Below are 11,154 nucleotides of genomic sequence, written 5' to 3' on the forward strand. Positions count from 1 at the left end.
TCAGCCAGAGCAACAGGCCCTGATGTGGTGTAAGTGGCCCCAGCCGGTCACTCAGGCCCTGGTGTGGTGTAGGTGGCATCAGCCAGCAGCCACAGGCCCTGGTGTGGTGTAAGTCGCCTCAACCAGAAGCCACAGGCACTGGTGTGGTGTAAGTGGCCTCAGCCAGCAGCCACAGGCCCTGGTGTGGTGTAAGTCGCCTCAGCCAGAAGCCACAGGCACTGGTGTGGTGTAAGTGGCCTCAGCCAGCAGCAAAAGGGCCCTGGTGTGGTGTAAGTCACCTCAGCCAGCAGCCACAGGCCCTGGTGTGGTGTAGGTGGCCTCAGCCAGCAGCCACAGGCCCTGGTGTGGTGTAAGTGGCCTCAGCCAGCAGCCACAGGCCCTGGTGTGGTGTAAGTGGCCTCAGCCAGCAGCCACAGGCCCTGGTGTGGTGTAAGTGGCCTCAGCCAGTGCCACAGGCCCTGGTGTGGTGCAAGTGGCCTCAATAGCAACTAATGCCCTGGTGTGGTGTAGGTGGCCTCAGCCAGCAGCCACAGGCCCTGGTGTGGTGTAAGTGGCCTCAGCCAGCAGCCACAGGCCTTGGTGTGGTGTAAGTGGCCTCAGCCAGCAGCCACAGGCCCTGGTGTGGTGTAAGTGGCCTCAGCCAGCAGCCACAGGCCCTGGTGTGGTGTAAGTGGCCTGAGCAAGAGCCACAGGCCCTGGTGTGGTGTATGTGGCCTCAGCCAGCAGCCACAGGCCCTGTTGTGGTGTAACTGAACTCAGCCAGAGCAACAGGCCCTGATGTGGTGTAAGTGGCCCCAGCCGGTCACTCAGGCCCTGGTGTGGTGTAAGTGGCCTCAATAGCAACTAAGGCCCTGGTGTGGTGTAAGTGGCCTCAGCCAGCAGTCACAGGCCCTGGTGTGGTGTAAGTGGAATCAGCCAGCAGCCACAGGCCCTGGTGTGGTGTAAGTGGCCTCAGCCAGAGCCACAGGCCCTGGTGTGGTGTAAGTGGCCTCAATAGCAACTAAGGCCCTGGTGTGGTGTAAGTGGCCAGAAGCGCAGGGCCTGGTGTGATGTGAGTGGCCTGAGCAAGAGCCACAGACCCTGGTGTGGTGTAATTGGCCTCAATAGCAACTAAGGCCCTGGTGTGGTGTATGTGGCCTCAGCCAGCAGCCAGAGGCCCTGGTGTGGTGTAACTGGCCTCAGCCAGAAGCCACAGGCACTGGTGTGGTGTAAGTGGCCTCAGCCAGCAGCAACAGGCCCTGGTGTGGTGTAAGTCGCCTCAGCAAGCAGCCACAGGCCCTGGTGTGGTGTAGGTGGCCTCAGCCAGCAGCCACAGGCCCTGGTGTGGTGTAAGTGGCCTCAGCCAGCAGCCACAGGCCCTGGTGTGGTCTAAGTGGCCTCAGCAAGAGCCACAGACCCTGGTGTGGTGTAATTGGCCTCAATAGCAACTAAGGCCCTGGTGTGGTGTATGTGGCCTCAGGCAGCAGCCACAGGCCCTGTTGTGGTGTAACTGGCCTCAGCCAGAGCCACAGGCCCTGATGTGGTGTAAGTGGCCCCAGCCGGTCACTCAGGCCCTGGTGTGGTGTAGGTGGCCTCAGCCAGCCGCCACAGGCCCTGGTGTGGTGTAAGTGGCCTCAGCCAGCAGCCACAGGCCCTGGTGTGGTGTAAGTGGCCTCAGCCAGCAGCCACAGGCCCTGGTGTGGTGTAAGTGGCCTCAGCCAGTGCCACAGGCCCTGGTGTGGTGTAAGTGGCCAGAAGCGCAGGGCCTGGTGTGATGTGAGTGGCCTGAGCAAGAGCCACAGACCCTGGTGTGGTGTAATTGGCCTCAATAGCAACTAATGCCCTGGTGTGGTGTAGGTGGCCTCAGCCAGCAGCCACAGGCCCTGGTGTGGTGTAACTGGCCTCAGCCAGCAGCCACAGGCCCTGGTGTGGTGTAAGTGGCCTCAGCCAGAAGCCACAGGCCCTGGTGTGGTGTAAGTGGCCTCAACCAGCAGCCACAGGCCCTGGTGTGGTGTAAGTGGCCTGAGCAAGAGCCACAGGCCCTGGTGTGGTGTAAGTGGCCTGAGCAAGAGCCACAGCCCTGGTGTGGTGTAAGTGGTCTCAGCCAGCAGCCACATTCCCTGGTGTGGTGTAGGTGGCCTCAGCCAGCAGCCACAGGCCCTTGTGTGGTGTAAGTGGCCTCAGCCAGCAGCCACAGGCCCTGGTGTGGTGTAAGTGGCCTCAGCCAGTGCCACAGGACCTGGTGTGGTGTAAGTGGCCTGAGCAAGAGCCACAGACCCTGGTGTGGTGTAATTGGCCTCAATAGCAACTAAGGCCCTGGTGTGGTGTAGGTGGCCTCAGCCAGCAGCCACAGGCCCTGGTGTGGTGTAAGTGGCCTCAGCCAGAGCCACAGGCCCTGATGTGGTGTAAGTGGCCCCAGCCGGTCACTCAGGCCCTGGTGTGGTGTAGGTGGCATCAGCTAGCAGCACAAGACATTGGAAAAGAGCCAAAAGCAATGTCGTTAATGTGCCCTCATTAATGGGCAGCTGCTTTTGGTCTTTTAATACACCCCTTTTCTGGATCAAAAGCGGTTCAATGACATGAAAATGAAAGGCTTACAGCACCAGGTATTCCCAGGCAGTCTCCCATCCAAGTACTAACCAAGCCCAGCCCTGCTTAGCTTCCGAGATCAGACGAGGTCCGGCGTGCTCAGGGTGGTATGGCCGTAAGCTGCTGGCCCCAGCACAATGTCTCAATTTATGGATTCAAGTGATTAGGTGGCAAGTACCTGAAGTTACGAAGACAATGCTATAACCATACCTGCATGTTTGCATAATACCCTAACCCAAAGGCTCAGTTTGGCATTTATCCAACAGCACAGGCCCTGGATTGTTGAAGATGGCCTCAGGAAACAGCACAGGGCCTGGTGTGTTGTACATGGCCACAGCAAGCAGCACAGGGCCTGGTTTGGTGAAGATGGCCTCAGCCATCAGCCACAGGCCCTGGTGTGGTGTAGGTGGCCTCAGCCAGCAGCCACAGGCCCTTGTGTGGTGTAAGTGGCCTCAGCCAGCAGCCACAGGCCCTGGTGTGGTGTAACTGGCCTGAGCAAGAGCCACAGGCCCTGATGTGGTGTAAGTGGCCTGAGCAAGAGCCACAGGCCCTGGTGTGGTGTAAGTGGCCTGAGCAAGAGCCACAGGCCCTGGTGTGTTGTACATGGCCACAGCAAGCAGCACAGGCCCTGGTGTGGTGAAGATGGCCTCGGCCAGAAGCACAGGGCCTGGTGTGATATGAGTGGCCTGAGCAAGAGCCACAGGCCCTGGTGTGGTGTAAGTGGAATCAGCCAGCAGCCACAGGCCCTGGTGTGGTGTAAGTGGCCTCAGCCAGAGCCACAGGCCCTGGTGTGGTGTAACTGGCCTCAATAGCAAATAAGGCCCTGATGTGGTGTAAGTGGCCTCAGCCAGAGCCACAGGCCCTGGTGTGGTGTAAGTGGCCTCAATAGCAACTAAGGCCCTGGTGTGGTGTAAGTGGCCTCAGCCAGCAGTCACAGGCCCTGGTGTGGTGTAGGTGGCCTCAGCCAGCAGCCACAGGCTCTGGTGTGGTGTAAGTCGCCTCAGCCAGCAGCCACAGGCCCTGGTATGGTGTAAGTGGCCTCAGCCAGCACCCACAGGCCCTGGTGTGGTGTAAGTGGCCAGAAGCGCAGGGCCTGGTGTGATGTGAGTGGCCTGAGCAAGAGCCACAGACCCTGGTGTGGTGTAATTGGCCTCAATAGCAACTAAGGCCCTGGTGTGGTGTATGTGGCCTCAGCCAGCAGCCACAGGCTCTGGTGTGGTGTAAGTCGCCTCAGCCAGCAGCCACAGGCCCTGGTATGGTGTAAGTGGCCTCAGCCAGCAGCCACAGGCCCTGGTATGGTGTAAGTGGCCTCAGCCAGCAGCCACAGGCCCTGGTGTGGTGTAAGTGGCCAGAAGCGCAGGGCCTGGTGTGATGTGAGTGGCCTGAGCAAGAGCCACAGACCCTGGTGTGGTGTAATTGGCCTCAATAGCAACTAATGCCCTGGTGTGGTGTAGGTGGCCTCAGCCAGCAGCCACAGGCCCTGGTGTGGTGTAACTGGCCTCAGCCAGCAGCCACAGGCCCTGGTGTGGTGTAAGTGGCCTCAGCCAGAAGCCACAGGCCCTGGTGTGGTGTAAGTGGCCTCAGCCAGCAGCCACAGGCCCTGGTGTGGTGTAAGTGGCCTGAGCAAGAGCCACAGGCCCTGGTGTGGTGTAAGTGGCCTGAGCAAGAGCCACAGGCCCTGGTGTGGTGTAAGTGGTCTCAGCCAGCAGCCACATTCCCTGGTGTGGTGTAGGTGGCCTCAGCCAGCAGCCACAGGCCCTTGTGTGGTGTAAGTGGCCTCAGCCAGCAGCCACAGGCCCTGGTGTGGTGTAAGTGGCCTCAGCCAGTGCCACAGGACCTGGTGTGGTGTAAGTGGCCTGAGCAAGAGCCACAGACCCTGGTGTGGTGTAATTGGCCTCAATAGCAACTAAGGCCCTGGTGTGGTGTAGGTGGCCTCAGCCAGCAGCCACAGGCCCTGGTGTGGTGTAAGTGGCCTCAGCCAGAGCCACAGGCCCTGATGTGGTGTAAGTGGCCCCAGCCGGTCACTCAGGCCCTGGTGTGGTGTAGGTGGCATCAGCTAGCAGCACCAGACATTGGAAAAGAGCCAAAAGCAATGTCGTTAATGTGCCCTCATTAATGGGCAGCTGCTTTTGGTCTTTTAATACACCCCTTTTCTGGATCAAAAGCGGTTCAATGACATGAAAATGAAAGGCTTACAGCACCAGGTATTCCCAGGCAGTCTCCCATCCAAGTACTAACCAAGCCAAGCCCTGCTTAGCTTCCGAGATCAGACGAGGTCCGGCGTGCTCAGGGTGATATGGCCGTAAGCTGCTGGCCCCAGCACAATGTCTCAATTTATGGATTCAAGTGATTAGGTGGCAAGTACCTGAAGTTACGAAGACAATCCTATAACCATACCTGCATGTTTGCATAATACCCTAACCCAAAGGCTCAGTTTGGCATTTATCCAACAGCACAGGCCCTGGATTGTTGAAGATGGCCTCAGGAAACAGCACAGGGCCTGGTGTGTTGTACATGGCCACAGCAAGCAGCACAGGGCCTGGTTTGGTGAAGATGGCCTCAGCCATCAGCCACAGGCCCTGGTGTGGTGTAGGTGGCCTCAGCCAGCAGCCACAGGCCCTTGTGTGGTGTAAGTGGCCTCAGCCAGCAGCCACAGGCCCTGGTGTGGTGTAACTGGCCTGAGCAAGAGCCACAGGCCCTGATGTGGTGTAAGTGGCCTGAGCAAGAGCCACAGGCCCTGGTGTGGTGTAAGTGGCCTGAGCAAGAGCCACAGGCCCTGGTGTGGTGTAAGTGGCCTCAGCCAGCAGCCACAAGCCCTTGTGTGGTGTAAGTGGCCTCAGCCAGCAGCCACAGGCCCTGGTGTGGTCTAATTGGCCTCAATAGCAACTAAGGCCCTGGTGTGGTGTATGTGGCCTCAGGCAGCAGCCACAGGCCCTGGTGTGGTGTAACTGGCCTCAGCCAGAGCCACAGGCCCTGATGTGGTGTAAGTGGCCCCAGCCGGTCACTCAGGCCCTGGTGTGATGTGAGTGGCCTGAGCAAGAGCCACAGGCCCTGGTGTGGTGTAAGTGGCCTCAGCCAGCAGCCACAGGCCCTGGTGTGGTGTAAGTCACCTCAGCCAGAAGCCACAGTCCCTGGTGTGGTGTAAGTGGCCCCAGCCGGTCACTCAGGCCCTGGTGTGATGTAAGTGGCCTGAGCAAGAGCCACAGGCCCTGGTGTGGTGTAAGTGGCCTCAGCCAGCAGCAACAGGCCCTGGTGTGGTGTAAGTGGCCTCAGCCAGCAGCCACAGGCCCTGGTGTGGTGTAGGTGGCCTCAGCCAGCAGCCACAGGCCCTGGTGTGGTCTAAGTGGCCTCAGCCAGTGCCACAGGCCCTGGTGTGGTGTAAGTGGCCTGATCAAGAGCCACAGACCCTGGTGTGTTGTAAATGGCCTCAATAGCAACTAAGGCCCTGATGTGGTGTAAGTGGCCCCAGCCGGTCACTCAGGCCCTGGTGTGGTGTAGGTGGCATCAGCTAGCAGCACAAGACATTGGAAAAGAGCCAAAAGCAGTGTCGTTAATGTGCCCTCATTAATGGGCAGCTGCTTTTGGTCTTTTAATACACCCCTTCTCTGGATCAAAAGCGGTTCAATGACATGAAAATGAAAGGCTCAAAGCACCAGGTATTCCCAGGCAGTCTCCCATCCAAGTACTAACCAAGCCCAGCCCTGCTTAGCTTCTGAGATCAGACGAGGTCGGGCGTGCTCAGGGTGGTATGGCCGTAAGCTGCTGGCGCCAGCACAATGTCTCAATTTATGGATTCAAGTGATTAGGTGGCAAGTACCTGAAGTTACGAAGACAATCCTATAACCATACCTGCATGTTTGCATAATACCCTAACCCAAAGGCTCAGTTTGGCATTTATCCAACAGCACAGGCCCTGGATTGTTGAAGATGGCCTCAGGAACCAGCACAGGGCCTGGTGTGTTGTACATGGCCACAGCAAGCAGCACAGGGCCTGGTTTGGTGAAGATGGCCTCGGCCAGAAGCACAAGGCCTGGTGTGATATGAGTGGCCTGAGCAAGAGCCACAGGCCCTGGTGTGGTGTAAGTGGCCTGAGCAAGAGCCAGAGGCCCTGGTGTGGTGTAAGTGGACTCAATAGCAAATAAGGCCCTGGTGTGGTGTAAGTGGCCTCAGCCAGCAGCCACAGGCCGTGGTGTGGTGTAAGTGGCCTCAGCCAGCAGCCACAGGCCCTGGTATGGTGTAAGTGGCCTCAGCCAGAAGCCACAGGCCCTGGTGTGGTGTAAGTGGCCAGAAGCGCAGGGCCTGGTGTGATGTGAGTGGCCTGAGCAAGAGCCACAGACCCTGGTGTGGTGTAATTGGCCTCAATAGCAACTAAGGCCCTGGTGTGGTGTATGTGGCCTCAGCCAGCAGCCACAGGCCCTGGTGTGGTGTAACTGGCCTCAACCAGTAGCCACAGGCCCTGGTGTGGTGTAAGTGGCCTCAGCCAGTAGCCACAGGCCCTGGTGTGGTGTAAGTGGCCTCAGCCAGAAGCCACAGGCACTGGTGTGGTGTAAGTGGCCTCAGCCAGCAGCCACAGGCCCTGGTGTGGTGTAACTGGCCTCAGCCAGTAGCCACAGGCACTGGTGTGGTGTAAGTGGCCTCAGCCAGCAGCAACAGGCCCTGGTGTGGTGTAAGTCGCCTCAGCAAGCAGCCACAGGCCCTGGTGTGGTGTAAGTGGAATCAGCCAGCAGCCACAGGCCCTGGTGTGGTGTAAGTGGCCTCAGCCAGAGCCACAGGCCCTGGTGTGGTGTAAGTGGCCTCAATAGCAACTAAGGCCCTGGTGTGGTGTAAGTGGCCTCAGCCAGCAGTCACAGGCCCTGGTGTGGTGTAGGTGGCCTCAGCCAGCAGCCACAGGCTCTGGTGTGGTGTAAGTCGCCTCAGCCAGCAGCCACAGGCCCTGGTATGGTGTAAGTGGCCTCAGCCAGCAGCCACAGGCCCTTGTGTGGTGTAAGTGGCCTCAGCCAGCAGCCACAGGCCCTGGTGTGGTGTAAGTGGCCTCAGCCAGTGCCACAGGACCTGGTGTGGTGTAAGTGGCCTGAGCAAGAGCCACAGACCCTGGTGTGGTGTAATTGGCCTCAATAGCAACTAAGGCCCTGGTGTGGTGTAGGTGGCCTCAGCCAGCAGCCACAGGCCCTGGTGTGGTGTAAGTGGCCTCAGCCAGAGCCACAGGCCCTGATGTGGTGTAAGTGGCCCCAGCCGGTCACTCAGGCCCTGGTGTGGTGTAGGTGGCATCAGCTAGCAGCACAAGACATTGCAAAAGAGCCAAAAGCAATGTCGTTAATGTGCCCTCATTAATGGGCAGCTGCTTTTGGTCTTTTAATACACCCCTTTTCTGGATCAAAAGCGGTTCAATGACATGAAAATGAAAGGCTTACAGCACCAGGTATTCCCAGGCAGTCTCCCATCCAAGTACTAACCAAGCCCAGCCCTGCTTAGCTTCCGAGATCAGACGAGGTCCGGCGTGCTCAGGGTGGTATGGCCGTAAGCTGCTGGCCCCAGCACAATGTCTCAATTTATGGATTCAAGTGATTAGGTGGCAAGTACCTGAAGTTACGAAGACAATCCTATAACCATACCTGCATGTTTGCATAATACCCTAACCCAAAGGCTCAGTTTGGCATTTATCCAACAGCACAGGCCCTGGATTGTTGAAGATGGCCTCAGGAAACAGCACAGGGCCTGGTGTGTTGTACATGGCCACAGCAAGCAGCACAGGGCCTGGTTTGGTGAAGATGGCCTCAGCCATCAGCCACAGGCCCTGGTGTGGTGTAGGTGGCCTCAGCCAGCAGCCACAGGCCCTTGTGTGGTGTAAGTGGCCTCAGCCAGCAGCCACAGGCCCTGGTGTGGTGTAACTGGCCTGAGCAAGAGCCACAGGCCCTGATGTGGTGTAAGTGGCCTGAGCAAGAGCCACAGGCCCTGGTGTGGTGTAAGTGGCCTGAGCAAGAGCCACAGGCCCTGGTGTGGTGTAGGTGGCCTCAGCCAGCAGCCACAGGCCCTGGTGTGGTGTAGGTGGCCTCAGCCAGCAGCCACAAGCCCTTGTGTGGTGTAAGTGGCCTCAGCCAGCAGCCACAGGCCCTGGTGTGGTGTAAGTGGCCTCAGCCAGAGCCACAGACCCTGATGTGGTGTAAGTGGCCCCAGCCGGTCACTCAGGCCCTGGTGTGGTGTAGGTGGCATCAGCTAGCAGCACAAGACATTGGAAAACAGCCAAAAGCAATGTCGTTAATGTGCCCTCATTAATGGGGAGCTGCTTTTGGTCTTTTAATACACCCCTTCTCTGGATCAAAAGCGGTTCAATGACATGAAAGGCTTACAGCACCAGGTATTCCCAGGCAGTCTCCCATCCAAGTACTAACCAAGCCCAGCCCTGCTTAGCTTCCGAGATCAGACGAGGTCGGGCGTGCTCAGGGTGGTATGGCCGTAAGCTGCTGGCCCCAGCACAATGTCTCAATTTATGGATTCAAGTGATTAGGTGGCAAGTACCTGAAGTTACGAAGACAATCCTATAACCATACCTGCATGTTTGCATAATACCCTAACCCAAAGGCTCAGTTTGGCATTTATCCAACAGCACAGGCCCTGGATTGTTGAAGATGGCCTCAAGAACCAGCACAGGACCTGGTGTGTTTTACATGGCCACAGCAAGCAGCACAGGGCCTGGTTTGGTGAAGATGGCCTCAGCAAGCAGCCACAGGCCCTGGTTTGGTGTAAGTGGCCTCAGCCAGCAGCCACAGGCCCTGGTGTGGTGTAAGTGGCCTCAGCCAGCAGCCACAGGCCCTGGTGTGGTCTAAGTGGCCTCAGCCAGTGCCACAGGCCCTGGTGTGGTGTAAGTGGCCTGAGTAAGAGCCACAGGCCCTGGTGTGGTGTAAGTGGCCTCAGCCAGCAGCCACAGGCCCTGGTGTGGTGTAAGTGGCCTGAGCAAGTGCCACAGGCCCTGGTGTGGTGTAAGTGGCCTGAGTAAGAGCCACAGGCCCTGGTGTGGTGTAAGTGGCCTAAGCCAGAGCCACAGGCCCTGGTGTGGTGTAAGTGGCCTCAATAGCAAATAAGGCCCTGGTGTGGTGTAAGTGGCCTGAGCAAGAGCCACAGGGCCTGGTTTGGTGAAGATGGCCTCGGCCAGAAGCGCAGGGCCTGGTGTGATGTGAGTGGCCTGAGCAAGAGCCACAGGCCCTGGTGTGGTGTAAGTGGCCTCAGCCAGCAGCCACAGGCCCTGGTGTGGTGTAAGTCGCCTCAGCCAGAAGCCACAGGCACTGGTGTGGGGTAAGTGGCCTCAGCCAGCAGCAAAAGGGCCCTGGTGTGGTGTAAGTCGCCTCAGCCAGCAGCCACAGGCCCTGGTGTGGTGTAGATGGCCTCAGCCAGCAGCCACAGGCCCTGGTGTGGTGTAAGTGGCCTCAGCCAGCAGCCACAGGCCCTGGTGTGGTCTAAGTGGCCTCAGCCAGAAGCACAGGGCCTGGTGTGATATGAGTGGCCTGAGCAAGAGCCACAGGCCCTGGTGTGGTGTAAGTGGCCTGAGCAAGAGCCACAGGCCCTGGTGTGGTGTATGTGGCCTCAGCCAGCAGCCACAGGCCCTGGTGTGGTGTAGGTGGCCTCAGCCAGCAGCCACAAGCCCTTGTGTGGTGTAAGTGGCCTCAGCCAGCAGCCACAGGCCCTGGTGTGGTGTAAGTGGCCTCAGCCAGTGCCACAGGCCCTGGTGTGGTGTAAGTGGCCTGAGCAAGAGCCACAGACCATGGTGTGGTGTAATTGGCCTCAATAGCAACTAAGGCCCTGGTGTGGTGTAAGTGGCCTCAGCCAGCAGCCACAGGCCCTGGTGTGGTGTAAGTGGCCTCAGCCAGCAGCCACAGGCCCTGGTGTGGTGTAAGTGGCCTCAGCCAGAGCCACAGGCCCTGATGTGGTGTAAGTGGCCCCAGCCGGTCACTCAGGCCCTGGTGTGGTGTAAGTGGCCTCAGCCAGCAGCCACAGGCCCTGGTGTGGTGTAAGTGGCCTGAGCAAGAGCCACAGGCCCTGGTGTGGTGTAAGTGGAATCAGCCAGCAGCCACAGGCCCTGATGTGGTGTAACTCGCCTCAGCCAGAAGCCACAGGCCCTGGTGTGGTGTAAGTGGCCTCAGCCAGCAGCAACAGGCCCTGGTGTGGTGTAAGTGGCCTCACCAAGAAGCCACAGGCCCTGGTGTGGTGTAAGTGGCCTCAGCCAGCAGCAACAGGCCCTGGTGTGGTGTAAGTGGCCTGAGCCAGCAGCCACAGGCCCTGGTGTGGTGTAGGTGGCCTCAGCCAGCAGCCACAGGCCCTGGTGTGGTCTAATTGGCCTCAATAGCAACTAAGGCCCTGGTGTGGTGTAAGTGGCCTCAGCCAACAGCCACAGGCCCTGGTATGGTGTAAGTGGCCTCAGCCAGCAGCCACAGGCCCTGGTGTGGTGTAAGTGGCCAGAAGCGCAGGGCCTGGTGTGATGTGAGTGGCCTGAGCAAGAGCCACAGACCCTGGTGTGGTGTAATTGGCCTCAATAGCAACTAAGGCCCTGGTGTGGTGTATGTGGCCTCAGCCAGCAGCCACAGGCCCTGGTGT

The sequence above is a fragment of the Aulonocara stuartgranti genome (genome assembly GCF_965226115.1).
Source record: "Aulonocara stuartgranti genome assembly, chromosome: 3".
Taxonomy (NCBI): domain Eukaryota; kingdom Metazoa; phylum Chordata; class Actinopteri; order Cichliformes; family Cichlidae; genus Aulonocara; species Aulonocara stuartgranti.